The sequence below is a fragment of the Natator depressus genome, chromosome 4, assembly GCF_965152275.1.
Source record: "Natator depressus isolate rNatDep1 chromosome 4, rNatDep2.hap1, whole genome shotgun sequence".
Lineage (NCBI taxonomy): Eukaryota > Metazoa > Chordata > Testudines > Cheloniidae > Natator > Natator depressus.
This window is the reverse complement of record NC_134237.1, coordinates 88,668,911-88,682,688: the sequence shown is the minus strand read 5'-3', so window position 1 is coordinate 88,682,688 and position 13,778 is coordinate 88,668,911. Positions and strand designations below refer to the sequence as shown.

Sequence of the window (13,778 nt, the reverse complement as noted above, 5' to 3'; positions counted from 1 at the left end):
TATTTATAGCCATCATTTATTCCGATTACTAGTAAAGTACTATTGTGATAAATCATTTATAAATGTAACGTTCTGCCTGATGAATTACAGAAATATCACAAAAAGAAAAGGAGTACTTCTCAATGTGTCAAAAACAGAAGTGCTTCTCTTCAGCAAGAGGATTACTCTGAAACTTTGTCTGGCTTGACTAAGACCTCCTATTTACCTCTATCTGTAATCGTGGTGTCATCCTTGACTCAAACTTTCCATCTCCCACATCGCCTAAGTCTCTAAATCTCCCTATTGTTAATCCTGAAGCAGCATTTGTCTATACCACTCCCTCAACTCCTTCTCTACTGTTTTTTATTCATGTCTACATCCCTTTTCCTACTGATTACCTCAGTTCATCTCTGGTTTCATCAAATCACTGTTCTCGAGACTCCACCATGTTCAGAATGCTGCTCACTCACTCACAGAGAAACCCAGCTACATCACTCCTGCTACCTCAAACACAGCCACTGGCTCCCCCTTTTCTTTTCAAAATAAAGTCTAATACTACTTTCTTTTTAAGTACTTATTCCAAACCTACCTCCTAGATCTAGTCTCTACTCCCTTTCATGCTCCCCTTTGCTAATCTAGCAATCACCACCTTTCAGTCTCTCCATACAATCATTTTTGGTTTTAATGCATTCTCTTCTACAGTTCCCATTGTCTAAAACAGCACTCAATGCCACTTTGCATCACTTTTCAAAGTTATCTAAACACACATCTCTCCTCCCTTGCCATACCTCATTTCTCCCTGCCTCAGCTATTGGCCACACTGACAGAATGTTTTGATTTCTTCACTATACAATGAATGGTTTACCACTGTTTTCTGTCATTTTCACTCCAGTGCCTTATATTTAATGTTATAATGTATTCTGGGTTATAAGAAAAAAGTTCATTTTCTCTAAAGCGAGAAGTACTGAACTTGTATTTTTTTGCTAAAGGTTTAAGAGTTATTATTCTTAGGAAAGTAAAATGTACAAGTAGTATGTTTTAGTTTAATTAAAAAGGTAATGATCGCTCCTCTCCCTGTTTCTACTGGAAGTGTTTAACTGGTTTAAAAAAACACTGGTAAAAAAACATGAAATTAAAGCAGAGCAGAGCGTTCTGCCAAAAGAAGAAAAACAACTACACAGCATGACTCAGCGAACCCGCTCATTCTTCTCTGGCCTAATAACCTGCTGGCCCATTGACCTACTTTTTTTTGTAAGGTGGTTAAACCCTCATCTCACATTTAGACAGTTTTGTTCAGTTTGACAAGTATAAACATTAACAGTTACAAAGAGACTTGTTGAAATCTAGATTACAGAGACTGTAATATGAAGCCTATGTTTTTAAACTGTTCAGAGCAGGCGGCCTTTGCCAAACCTTCCACAAGTTGTGACAGCTCTAATGAGGAAAATTTTACAGCTCTAAAAGCTGCACATGCAGGACATCTACTGCAGAGAATACACGGAGGTTAAACAGTACAGAGCTACATTTCACAACAGCTAAAAAGAGTATAATAAAAAGGAAGTTAAAGGAACATTGAAGAGGGAATTTGGAGAAAGGAGGAAAAAAACTTTTGACTATTTCATAACTGGTAACTGAACATATGCAAGTTTAAATGAAAGTAAGAAAAAAGCTAAATACAGTGGAAAAGCTTTTTGAAAATAAAACCACATAGCTCTCGTACGTAGAAAATAGCATGCACGTAAAAGCTTGCAGAAAGGTATGGATGCCTACACATAAGTATTGCCAGGTCACAATGTTCACAGGTCATGACGGTCTCCAAAAAACATCAGATTTTTAAAATATATTAGGTTATTTTATTTGCCTTCTAGATTCTAAGCCTTTAGAGTATATTCAAGCAACATTTTCAAACTTTTCTCTGCAATCGTAAGGGATAGAAACTTGTTTTTTTAATTAAAACTGAGATTCTCATGCAATCTCCTGATTCCAGCAGCTGGGGCTTTAAGAAAAACAACACTGAAACTTGCAGTAAAATCATGAGAGTTGGCAACACTATAACATTTCTACCTCATGCTGACCTGCAGAGCAGAGGTAGACAGTGAGTGACGAGGGGTACATCTACATGGCTGTTGGAAGCGTGCCTCCCAGCCTGGGCAGACAGACACATGCCAACTCTGCTTGAGCCAACACGTTAAAAATAGCAGTGTCAACATTGTGGCATGGATGGTGGCACAGGCTAGCCACCATAGTATGGACCCAGAACATTGGATGGATTTGTACTTTGGCAACTAGCCTGAGCTGCCACCTGTGTCACAATGTTGACGCTGCTATTTTTAGCGAGCTAATATGTGTCTGTTTATCTGGGCTCAGAGGCATGTTCCCAACTGCAGCGCAGACATACCTGGGTGGCCAAAAGAAATGAGATATTGAGTCTTTAAAGCACTTACAGAGTCACCAGCAATACTGCCCAAGATAATAATGAAAGTTTATACGACATGAGTGTGGGGCAGATATCTATATGGAAAGTACTAGCAACCACAGGAGAGTTCTACCTCCACAACTGGTACTAACTTTGGTACCACTGATTCACAGAAGTGAGTTCAAAGATGGAACAAGGTCTGCAGGTTGAGCTATCGTCTCACTCCTAGCACCAGTCCCTTCAGGAGAGAACTGAGAAACTGCTGAAGCAGTGTAGGGAAGCTTGCATTGCCTCTACCTGCCCTATATATCTGTTGTGTGGACAAAGAACTTAAGTCTCCAGGGCAGTCAATTGAGTATTTTTCCTATATCACTAAATTCATTAAATATTTTAAAGAGGCAGTGAATTTTTAATCTTATTTTGTAAACAATATTATATACAGAGACTGATTTTACAAACAACTTCTTCATAAATTCCATAGATTTTAAGACCAGAAGGGAAAACAATTATAATCATCTAGTCTTATATAACATTAGGCCGAAGAATTTCACCCAGGAAAGATCACAGAAAACAGAATTTAGTTTTCTGACAGAATCTGCACGTCTCCGAGTTTTCCAAGTTGTTAGGTTTAGTAAGTATTTCTGAAAACAGGGGCAGATCATTAATATTTTAGTACTTAACGGTCTCTGTGCCACAATCCTAATACGATCAACGAATTGACTAATGATCTAATAGGACTTTTTTACTGCTTATCCTCCATGATTTTTAAAAAATCAAAACTGTTCTCAAGAACAATACTCTGCAGTTATACAATACCTCCTGATCTAACCATTACACCACAAACACTATTTACAACAGGAACGCTAGGGATGTTTATGTATTTTTGGGTACTACTGGTGAGCAAAAAGCTGCTTTTTAATTTGTATCAGTGGCTCCCAGCTTTAATTTGTATCAGTGGCATAGCTGCGCCACTGCTGTGCGTCTCATGAAGATGATCTGTGCTGACAGGGCAGAGGTCTCCCGTTAGCATAATAAAACTACCTCCGTGAGCAGCAGTATCTATATCGGCGGGAGAAGCGCTCCCTCTGACATAGTACTGTTCACGCTGGTGCTTATGTTGGCGTAACTTGTGTCGCTCAGGGGGGTGGTTTATTCATGCCCTGAGCAACATAAATTATGCTGACATAAACTGTAGTATAGACATAGCCACAGTCTTCTAGTCCTGAATCCCCTCATTCACCCCTCCCTCACAAATATTCAACCTGAGTTTTACTTAGCTCAATTTCACCCTGTTATTCCTTGCTGCATGTTAAACATTTCCTCTCCCCCTTTGGTGCTTACACATTTAGAATACCTGAAAATGTTTACATCATTTTGTTAATTGCTTTTGCTAAGCTAAACACAAATTTCTTGCAAGTCCTTTATCCCAAGTCAGTCTCTGCAACCCATTTATCACTGTGTTTCATCATCCCTGTATTGCCTCCAATTTGTCACTCTCTCTCTGGTTTTGAGGTGCCCAGAAATAAAACCAATATAGATGCTATCTATCTCTCTTGTCTGTAATATGATTTCATTGTGACTTAGGAAGTTACATAATAACCTCTATGTTAAAAGAATGTAAAGATTGCAAAGTCAAGCACACAATTTTCTTAACCCTCTATCCCTGCTCTGCCACTCAAGAGTTCCTATGTGATGCTGAGCACGCATTTTTTTTACAAACACATTAACTCATTAACTCATATAGTGCTAGTAGCCACATATTACCATCTTTGCTTACTAGAAGCACACTATAAGAGAGCCTTCCAAGTATTCTAAATTAGAGATCTGTATCTCCCACTTTCTTCCTTCCCGCATGTAGAGAATTAGCTTGGTTTGTTTTTAGGGATTTTTGTTTGTGAGTGGGTGGGTGAGTGAGAGAGAGAAGAACTTACTGAGGGAAAGCTAAATAGATTTAAATGAATTCTGTATTTAGTTCTGAAAGTAATCAGTTTCACATTTATTCTTCCCTGTTTAATAATTTCATCATTTCAGTGGAACACATCAATCAGGGAACTCATATTTGTGGAGGGAGAGATCCTCTCTCAGATAGCTAGGGCCAGTCTCAGAAGGCTTTGAATATCAGGACACAAACCTGGAACTGAACTCTATATTTAATGGGGAACCTATGCAGAAAGCAGAGCATTAATGCAATGGGTACACGCTGACATGAGCTGCTATCTCTACTTAGTAACAGGTCAGCCTGAGTTTTGCATATTTTAATATGGTCAGTATATATTTTTATATGGTATTCATCTACATAAAGGACACCACTATGGAGCTATGTACCTGCAATGAAAGGATGCATTAACCCTAAGGCTAGTGGAGGACTCTGGCAATGTAATTTGTAAGGTTCCTGAAATGTAGCTAACAGATTCTTCAAGAACAGAATAGTAGATGCATCCTGCATCACTCAAGTACAGTATTAAACTGTGCTATTGAAGGAACTTAAGACTTAATCTGAAACGTGATTATTCCATTTGTAGAAATGCAAACATATGTAAATAAGGGCCTGTTAATGGGATTCTTTTACAGTGGCTGAGGTTTTTAAATCTCTAGGATTGTACATTGTTATAACTGCTTCTGATGCTTAACTCTTTGCATGCAGGTGAATCACACACAACTGAATGGTTACCTAAGTGCTTGTGGAGAGTGGACAGTTTGCCCTGCCTCCTCAGCTCTTCCGTCAGTGAAAGCCTGAAAGAGTCTGGGCAGGGAATTGAATTGAGACTCCACTTTTATGACAACCTGCCCATCCAAATCATCACTGTAGAACCTCAGTTTTTTAGAATCAGCAGTCCTCTAATTACGAGGCTAGAAGGGTTGGGGAAGAAAGGGTGTCTTTCAGCAATTCAGCCCTTTCCCTGCAAGTGATAACTTAACTCTGTGCCTTTCTCGAGCAGCGGCTACGCTGTGTAATTCTGTGTTGCAAACATTTTTTCTTACTGCTGAGCAAGAGGCAATGCATTTGGCCCGGCCTGAATTGGGGCTGCATTGTAGCAGTGTCGAAGAATTAGAAGCCTCACACTATCCAAGACAGTGGAAGGACAGGAGGGGTGGAAAAAAACCCAGTGAATAAACTCTGGAAAACCTACATTTAAAATATACTCAGGGAAGGGAAAACAATGTAGCTCTATTATACACTTCTGTATTTGACCAGTTATAACTTACTATTATTTCTTATAAAACTAACAAAATATGACAAAATGAAAAACTTACTTTTCTAAAACTCTTGTGGCTGTCACAGGATTTTTCCACTTCCCTCCCACTACAGCTACCTGTTATAAGAACAGGAAGTCATAATTAAACAAAAACTTCGATAGCTGAACATTTGACTCCCTAGCACCTGCAACTGGATAGAGCAAGGGAGAACTCCCCTTCTCGCCTTCACAAAACAAAAATGAAAATTGTTGCATTCAGGATAGCAAAGCTTAAGGTTATATTCTGTATTCCATCATAAGCCCGCCATAACTTGCTCTGATGCAGGTTTCCATGTCAGGAATTTGCTCCCATGCGAATTGTATTTAAAGCAAAACCTTGGCCAGTCTCTTTCACCAGGCATTACACAGATGGCAAGCTATGAAACCCAGGGCCCTTAGCTGACTGATCAGTTCTTTACGTTTTCTGGTTTTAAGTTAAACTGAGGAAGATTGGGTGTATTACGCCAGTACTTTTTATTGGGAAATCTTAACTTGACTTGAAGCCATGCATCGTGTGCCCCGATACCACAGTAATGGGTGCCTTTAAAATGCATGTAATCAATAAAGTAGTAATTTCTCAAATTTTAATTCAAGCATGGAAAGTTTTAGTCTTGATTTTAAACCAGAAGAAAACGTTTCTTGATTTTAGACCAGAAGACAATATAACAAAATTAAAAGTAAAATTACTAATGAGCTCTCATAGTTAGTCACATAGGGACTATCACCCCCTTATTCCTTCAAGCTGAAGCCTCAAGCATGTAATGCCTAATCATGTTGACCAGTTGCGGGGCTGCAATGTCTATATTTAGTTTGCTGTTCAGTCCCTCTTAAGTCTTTCAGCAGTACCACTTTCCAGGTTTCTCATAGAATGACTTATTTCTACCACCATCACCGCAAAACTCACATACTGCTCGCATATTTCCAGTCTAAATATCCAGTTTAAAGCTTCTTCTCCATATTTCTAACTTCCCTAGGCTGCTCTGTCTTACCTCTATCCTCTCAAGTTCTCAGCGTCTCCCAATGTAGCACCAGCAACTTTCAGTAGCATGCTGCTATCCTCTCTTTCCAGATCGCTATTGAAGATATTAAAATTAGCGAAGCCAAACACTAAGATAACTACCAACTCTAACATGTTTGGATTTAAAACAAAGTTGTATTAGACTATTTTACAGTTCATACTTTTTATTTTGGTAAATAATAGGTTTGAATCCATTCCCTATTCTGCTTCCCAGTTTGCCAATTGAATCAAATAATCCAGCACTACGGAAGGTCCTGAAAATGCCTGGATCTCACATGCTGTGTCAGTGATCATTGCTATTTATAAAATTAGAGGACATAAGCATCCCACAAACAGGCATCCATACAGACAATATTTGGAGTTCGACTCTCTAACAAAGGTCAGCTGTATAGAAGGAAAAGTAGAAAGAAGTTTTCTTTTTGAAAAAGTATGTATTTCGGCTCAGTAGAATATACCTTATCTTAAAACACTGTGAATGAGGTTTCAGTGATGCCACCAATAAAGTGCAGAGCCTGCTGTTACTCTACTTAACACTGGCAACAAAATAAAAAAAAACGGGACTCCAACCACTAGAGGATTTATCAGAAAACCATGAAAAAATTGTGTAAATTAGTCGTTGAGTCTATGTGCTAATTGACGAATAGCTTACTTAGGCCTTGTCTACACTACACAATTTTGTCAACAAATATCAAGTTTCATCGACAAAAATGTGGAGGTGTATACACTGCAATGCTCCTTCTGCCAACAAAACTCTTTTGCTTTGCTGACAAAATAAAATCACCTCGACGAGAAGTGTTGAGCTTTTTGCAGCAAAGTTATATCGACAAAGCGTCAGTGTAAACGTGTGCATGAGTAGTCTTATTTAAGCATAAGCATTTCCAGCCACACAGGCTAAAGGTTTATTAAAAACTACTTTGTGGCATAACATTTTACCACTTCAAAATAAAATTACTTCAGTGCAAACAATGAAAAGCTTGGACTTTCAGAATACTAACAAAGTCACTATGAACTTATATACATACATAAATACACACACACATACAGAGGCCAGAGTTTAAAAACAAGGAGCTTAACATGATGCTCATATTTAGGCATTTGAGACTGAGAGTTTCAAAGGCACCTAACTGACCTTCGGAGTACAAGTCCCACTGACTTCAACCTGGGGGAGGACTAAAGCCCAGTTGAAGAATTTCAACTTTATTGACACATGAAAGTTCAATGTGTTGGCTCAAATACAGCAGGGGCTGTTTGTATTGTTCTCATAGTAAAGATGGCAGTGAGGCCCTAGACTTGTCTTTTTTAGCACAGATGAGCATTTTAGATGTGAAATTAAGAAAAAAAAAAATCTAAAGTCTGACTAAAAATTAGGAAACTAAAGAAACAAGTGTAAAATATCTATTTTAGCAACTTAAGACTATAAAATGGAAAGAAGCAAACCAATACTATGTAAATTACAATTACTTCAATTTTTATAATTTAAATTAAAATCCATTATGTACATTTAAAAACTGTTTTAATTTTTAAATCATTTTTATTCACCCTACTTTATACATTCATACATTCAAAGGACAGAAGGGAACATGATCATCTTGTTTTACTTCCTGCATAACAAAGGGTCAAAGAACTTCCCAGAAATAATTATTGCCAGTGAGGGAGAATCCTCCACAACCACTGGAAAGTTGTTCCAATGGTTAGCTACTCTCACTGTTAATTTATGCCTTACAATATTCTTCCACCTCCTTGAGGATGGCAACAGGAGAGGATTGTAGGGAACATGCACATTTTGAGTGAAGCATGTTAATGCTGAGATTTAAAGTAGGTCAAAAGTATTCAAATAAGGAAAGATTTCTAAAAAGCAAACAAAGACTTCATAGCACCAATGATGAACCTAGCAATGGGGAAATATGCAAATAGATTCTGAATTTTCACCTCAATACCTTCATTCATGACTTTGAAAAGTAAACAACCTTACAGTATGTCTTTGCAAAGGAGATTAATTAAAACAGGTGCCTGATACATTGGAAATACTATGAGAGCATAAAGGATTCAATGTGGCTTTTTTAAACATGTATTTCAAAGAAAATTAGGTGTTGTAGATGGCAGAGGTAACATTTCTTTAGTATATTGTACTCTAGTGGCTATCACAAAATAGATATACCTCCCCCTTTGAGCTAGGCTTCTTTCAGAACCCAGTGGCATGAAAAAAATCACGAGGCAAGAACATTAGGATACCCACCACTACTACTACAGCTGTTTCTTTATCTTTACCCTCACCCCCTCCCACGTCTCTCCTCCCATGTCTTTTCACATTTTTCTATCCCTGTTTCTTCACTAAATATTATGACCCTTCTTACTTCCCCTGCAGCAAAGGTGACCAGACGTCTCAATATTATTGGGACAGTCCCGACCGCACATCGGTCGGGACGCCCTTTGTCCCGCTATTGGGGACGGACCACTCACCATCACTGCCAAAGTCCTGGGGCTGGCGTGGTGGCGCTTCCTGGGGCAGCTCCCGGCGGTGAGCGTGCCTGCCCACCAGCAGGAGCCTGCTGTGCGGGTGGCCCGTGGGCACAGAGGCAGAGGGGGTCTCCGCGTGCTGTACCGGCTCCCTCCTGACCAATCAGAGCTGCGGAGGCAGGGCTTGCAGGCGCTGCCAGCGGGCAGAGAGCCCTCCCCCTCACCCCACCCGCCCGACCCTAGGAGCCAGAGGGACCTGCCGGATGCTTCCTGGGAGCCACCCCAGGTAAGCACTGCTGGGACTCCCCACCTCCCTCTGGCTCTTAGGGTCGTGGCGGGGGGCTCTCTGCACGCTGCTGGCACCTGCAAGCCCCGCTCCACAGCTCCAGCAGCTCCCATTGGTGCTTTTCCCAGCCAATGGGAGCCACAGAGCTCGCGCTTGTGGCGGGCGCAGCATGTGGACAGTCTGGAGACCCCCCTCGCCACTCTGACCTTAGGAGCCAGAGACCTCCCAGCAGGGCTGGTGAATGCGGCCAGGGAAGGGGGCAGGTTGTGATGGAGTGAGTGTCTGGGAGGTGTGTGTGGGGTGCTGGGCTGTGAGGGTGTGGAGGATGCTGGGCAGTGGGGGAGGCTTGTGTGTTTTGGGGTGCTAGGCAGTGGGGGAGATCTGTGTGTGTCAGGGCACTGGGGGTCTGTGTGGGGCATTGCTGGGTTGTGGTGGTGAGGCTGTGGGGAAGGGCACTGGGAGGGAGGAGAAACCTGTGCCCCTGGCCCAGTGGCTTCTGCTGGGGGCTGGAGCTGGGGCCATGAGTCCTTGAGTCCTTGCCCCGTGGCTTGTGGTGAGGGCTGCAGCAGGGGCCGTACACCCCTCTTGCAGCTTCCTAGGGCTGTGCACCCCCTTCTCATGGCTCCGGTCAGGGTTGTGCACCTATGGATCTCTTTCTCCCTGCCCCCAGCTAGCCCAATGTGTCCTGATGTTTCACTCTTGCGATTTGCTCATCCTACCTGCAGCCCATTTTCCTTACTTCTTGTTCCCCCTCCCACAATTTCTTTCCCTTTCTTACAGCTCTGCTACACATGCCAGCAGTACAGTGAAACTGTCAAGATTTCAGATCCCTTCAGCTAAGGCATCAGAGATCTTGGCAATTTTACTTTGTAATTCATAGACAGGAGCAACAAAGAATGAAAAAAATGACTGGTATTCTTATTAGTCCATACCAGTGCACACTGAGTCAAATCTTTAGTCCTGGTAAATTCAGTCCCTTAAATTGGTCTCAAAATCCAGTGCTAACCCTATTCAAAGTAAATAAAAAAATGAGATCAAGGATGCAGGGGTTTCAGTTTAGCATAGGATTGAGGGTACCCCATATTTTATGAGGCTCCTGGAGAACTTCCCCAGTGGTACTACCATGAGCAGCAGAACTAGAGTGAAACCCATATGGAAATTTTATTTTATGCTCCTGCTAAACTACGGAGGAAGTACTCTATTCAAACCTAGTACAGAAGGTATTGAATTAAATCCCTATAGGGCATACAAAACTATTTAACCCAAGAGTAATGGCAGGAATACATTTACAAAATTGCTTAAAATAAACTAACATCTATGGGATAAAATAATGTTTATATAAAAACCTGTCAATTAGATCACAAGATTTTTGGGCTAAACGATAGAGTCTTGTCTCAATGTTGTAAACTACAAGACTAAATCCCAATGCATGAGTAACTCTTTGTACTCCTTATATGGTCAGGATAATGAAAATATCCATAGACACTCACCGAACTTAACTGAGATTCTGATTTACAGCATTACAATAATTTTCGAAAAGCTCCACGCAAAATTAAAGTACTGGCTCCACTACTCCTTTCAGTTTCAGCAACTGCAAAAAAGAAACCGAGCATTTCATGAAGCAGTTCTCAAAACAAAGACTAGACATACAGTTAACATGAAAGACAAATATAATAAATTCTTATTCTTTCAGAACTTTCCTTCTGTACTTGATGGATTTAAATGCAAAAATCAGCCACACAACTTGGCGGCAATTCTGTCTTAATGCTGGAAAGGAATTCAGATATATCTGAAGTTTTTATTTGCATTATATATGTTGCCTTTAAATTTTATGCCACTGTGAAATAACTAGCCACAAAGTTTTAGCATGACTTCTTTATTCATTTTTCATCTCTACATTTGTTAAGGAGAAGTGATAAGTTATCAATAAAACTATCCAATTTTACAATTTCAAACACTTCTTTCTGCCCTTTAACTTCTGCACAACACACACTACTGGGGTAACTGACACAGCCAGAATCTGAGGACTGGGAAAGTGCACAGGAGCCCTTGGTTAAGCAAATAACCAAGAACAAACCCCACCACATACAGGGATCTTGTTCAACAAGAAGAACACAAATCTCTGGCCACATTCTTTTCACATATTTTAGGCCATGTTCACACTATGGTGCTGCAGCACTATATTGTAGATGCTTCCTACAGTTATGGAAGAAGTTCTTCCATCACTGTAAGTAATCCGCTCCCCGAGTGGAGATTCGTAGGTCAACAGAAGAATTCTTCTGTCAATCTAGCTAGGTCTACACCAGGGCTTAGGTTGGCACAGATACGGCCATTAAAATTTTTAAGCGTAGACAACCAGAGACAGGGCAAACCTTTGCCTCCAGTACTTCCTATCTTGGTTTCCAGTCAACAAATCTCTAACAGCAGTATGTCAAAGAGCACGATGGTCCTTTTACTGCAGGGTCCACACAGACAGCACACAGCAAGCTAGTATATTGTACATTCAAAACCCAGCTTGCTGTGCATTAAGTCTTTGTGTATGTAGACAAGCCCTCTGTTTCTCCCTCTCATGAGAGTAGTTCATCTGTGTTTCTCTCACCTCCTTTAATAATCCATTAGGGCAAGTATTAACCCTGGAATGGATTATTTGGAACCAGTTTCTTCTCTTGTTCCTTAAATCCTGATTAGGAATTAGGAGACTATTTTCTCATGTCATTAGTTCTCTACACCCTAGTACACAAATTTTGAACTAACTGTATTTCCTCCTCACTGTGATAGGCACAGCAGCCCCAGTAATTATGACCAAGGCATTTAACTGCAGGGAAATACAACATTTCCCTGTGCCTGTGGGAAGACAGTGATTGTACTGCTGTATATCCTGTTCATTGTGCTTCCACAACAGAAACATCAAAATGTATCTAAAAAAGATCTGTTTCACTTTGCTGCTCCTACTGGGAAAATGGTTTTGTGCACGAGCAGCAGCACAGGTGCACTCCTAGAGTAGCATGACACAAACAAACATGTATACAAAGCGATGAGGAAGAGGCAAGAACATCTGAAACAGCTTTCCTTCGCTTTTACCTCTCCAAATCTCTTCTGAAATCATCCCTTGTCTATGCAGCTTAATTAATTTGCCTGCTGTCTTTTAAACTTTTAGCTTTTGTAGTTACTTACCTTATAAAACAATAAGATAGCATCTGTCATAAAATCTATTATAAAATCAAGCTATTGTGACATACCAGGGCACAATTCAGACTAGTGGGGAGCTGTGTCATCACTGCCCCGCAACCTTGGGTGCCTTGCAATGCTTTGCTTTAGCAGCTCTAACCTGGATCGCTTACAAACAGCCTTGCAGCATGCAGGCCACACTCTGAGTGTCTGTGTGTAACTGCAATCTGCCAGCTACACACTGGATCTCACTAGCCATGGTTATACTGCAGAGTGCTCCCAACACATGCCTGGTCCCGGATCTTCCCCTAGAAATGTATGTCCTGTACTGCCCAGCCCTCTCCTGGACAGTAGCAGTCTATTAAGTCCATTATTCCTTTAAGGGACTCTACATGGACATCCAACGTCTTGACAGATGAAAGAAAACACGATGAAAACAGCCAGTGCTTGACAGTAGTGTGGGAGAAGAGCCCAAAGTACGAGCAGCAGATCTTCCCCTACTTGAACATCTGAGCTTCTGTCAAACGTCTGGGTCCTTCCCCACCACGAGGAGCGAGCACAGACCCTCAGTGAGTAAGCCTAAGCAAAACAAAGAAGGAAGGGATTGCCATAGGCCCTCTATCTTCTCTCTTGGCAGAACTTAAATGGCAAGACAAAGGTCAAGACAATTTGAAAGCTCCAAGTTGAATTAAGCACCTGTATTATCGCATCCACAACCGCACCTTTTCTAAATGGATCTGGTCCCAGTAGTGTTGGTACCATTGACCAACAGGATTCTGGCTCATCCACTTTTCTGGGGACATTTCTTTCACCCAGGGTGTTCCATTACCCCACACTTGGGCGCCATTAGGAATTCCCAAGGGGAGTCAGGTTTATTGACCAGCACCAGTCACTTGCCATTGCGTCACTGGCTGCACCATCTACACATCAAGTGGCGAATCCTGGAGGGACAAGCCAGACATTAAAGGAATCATATGCTAGTTTATTAACTTAAACAGTTGCCCAGACACTTCAATTTAAACATGCTGGATTAGATAAAAGACAGTAACACAAGCTTAAGAAAGAGATTTTAAGTGAGTATAAGTAATGAGGCATAAAACCCAGAAATGGTTACAAGAAAAATAAAGATAAAATGCTTACTAATATCTACTTAAAAAAAAACCTCATATATCTCTGGGCAGCCAGATTACTGACTAAACTTTTCCGGTCAGGACCCCT

The 13,778-nt window shown here is 40.9% G+C and overlaps 1 protein-coding gene across 7 annotated transcripts in view; it reads right to left on the bottom strand.

Annotated features, from left to right (window-relative positions):
• Positions 1-13,778, bottom strand: part of CLOCK (clock circadian regulator) — a 90,047-nt gene that overhangs the window by 53,639 nt on the left and 22,630 nt on the right. For 2 of the 7 annotated variants that reach the window (XM_074951382.1, XM_074951383.1), the window contains 2 exons: positions 13,257-13,501; positions 10,883-10,983 (listed from right to left, as the gene is read on the bottom strand). The exons of 2 other annotated variants lie outside the window; for them this stretch is intronic. The gene's annotated coding sequence lies outside the window, so the exon portion shown is untranslated. Of the gene's footprint in view, positions 1-5,650; positions 5,710-10,882; positions 10,984-13,256; positions 13,502-13,778 lie in introns of all 7 variants that reach the window. 3 more of the 7 variants (XM_074951384.1, XM_074951381.1, XM_074951385.1) reach the window with 2 other exon arrangements.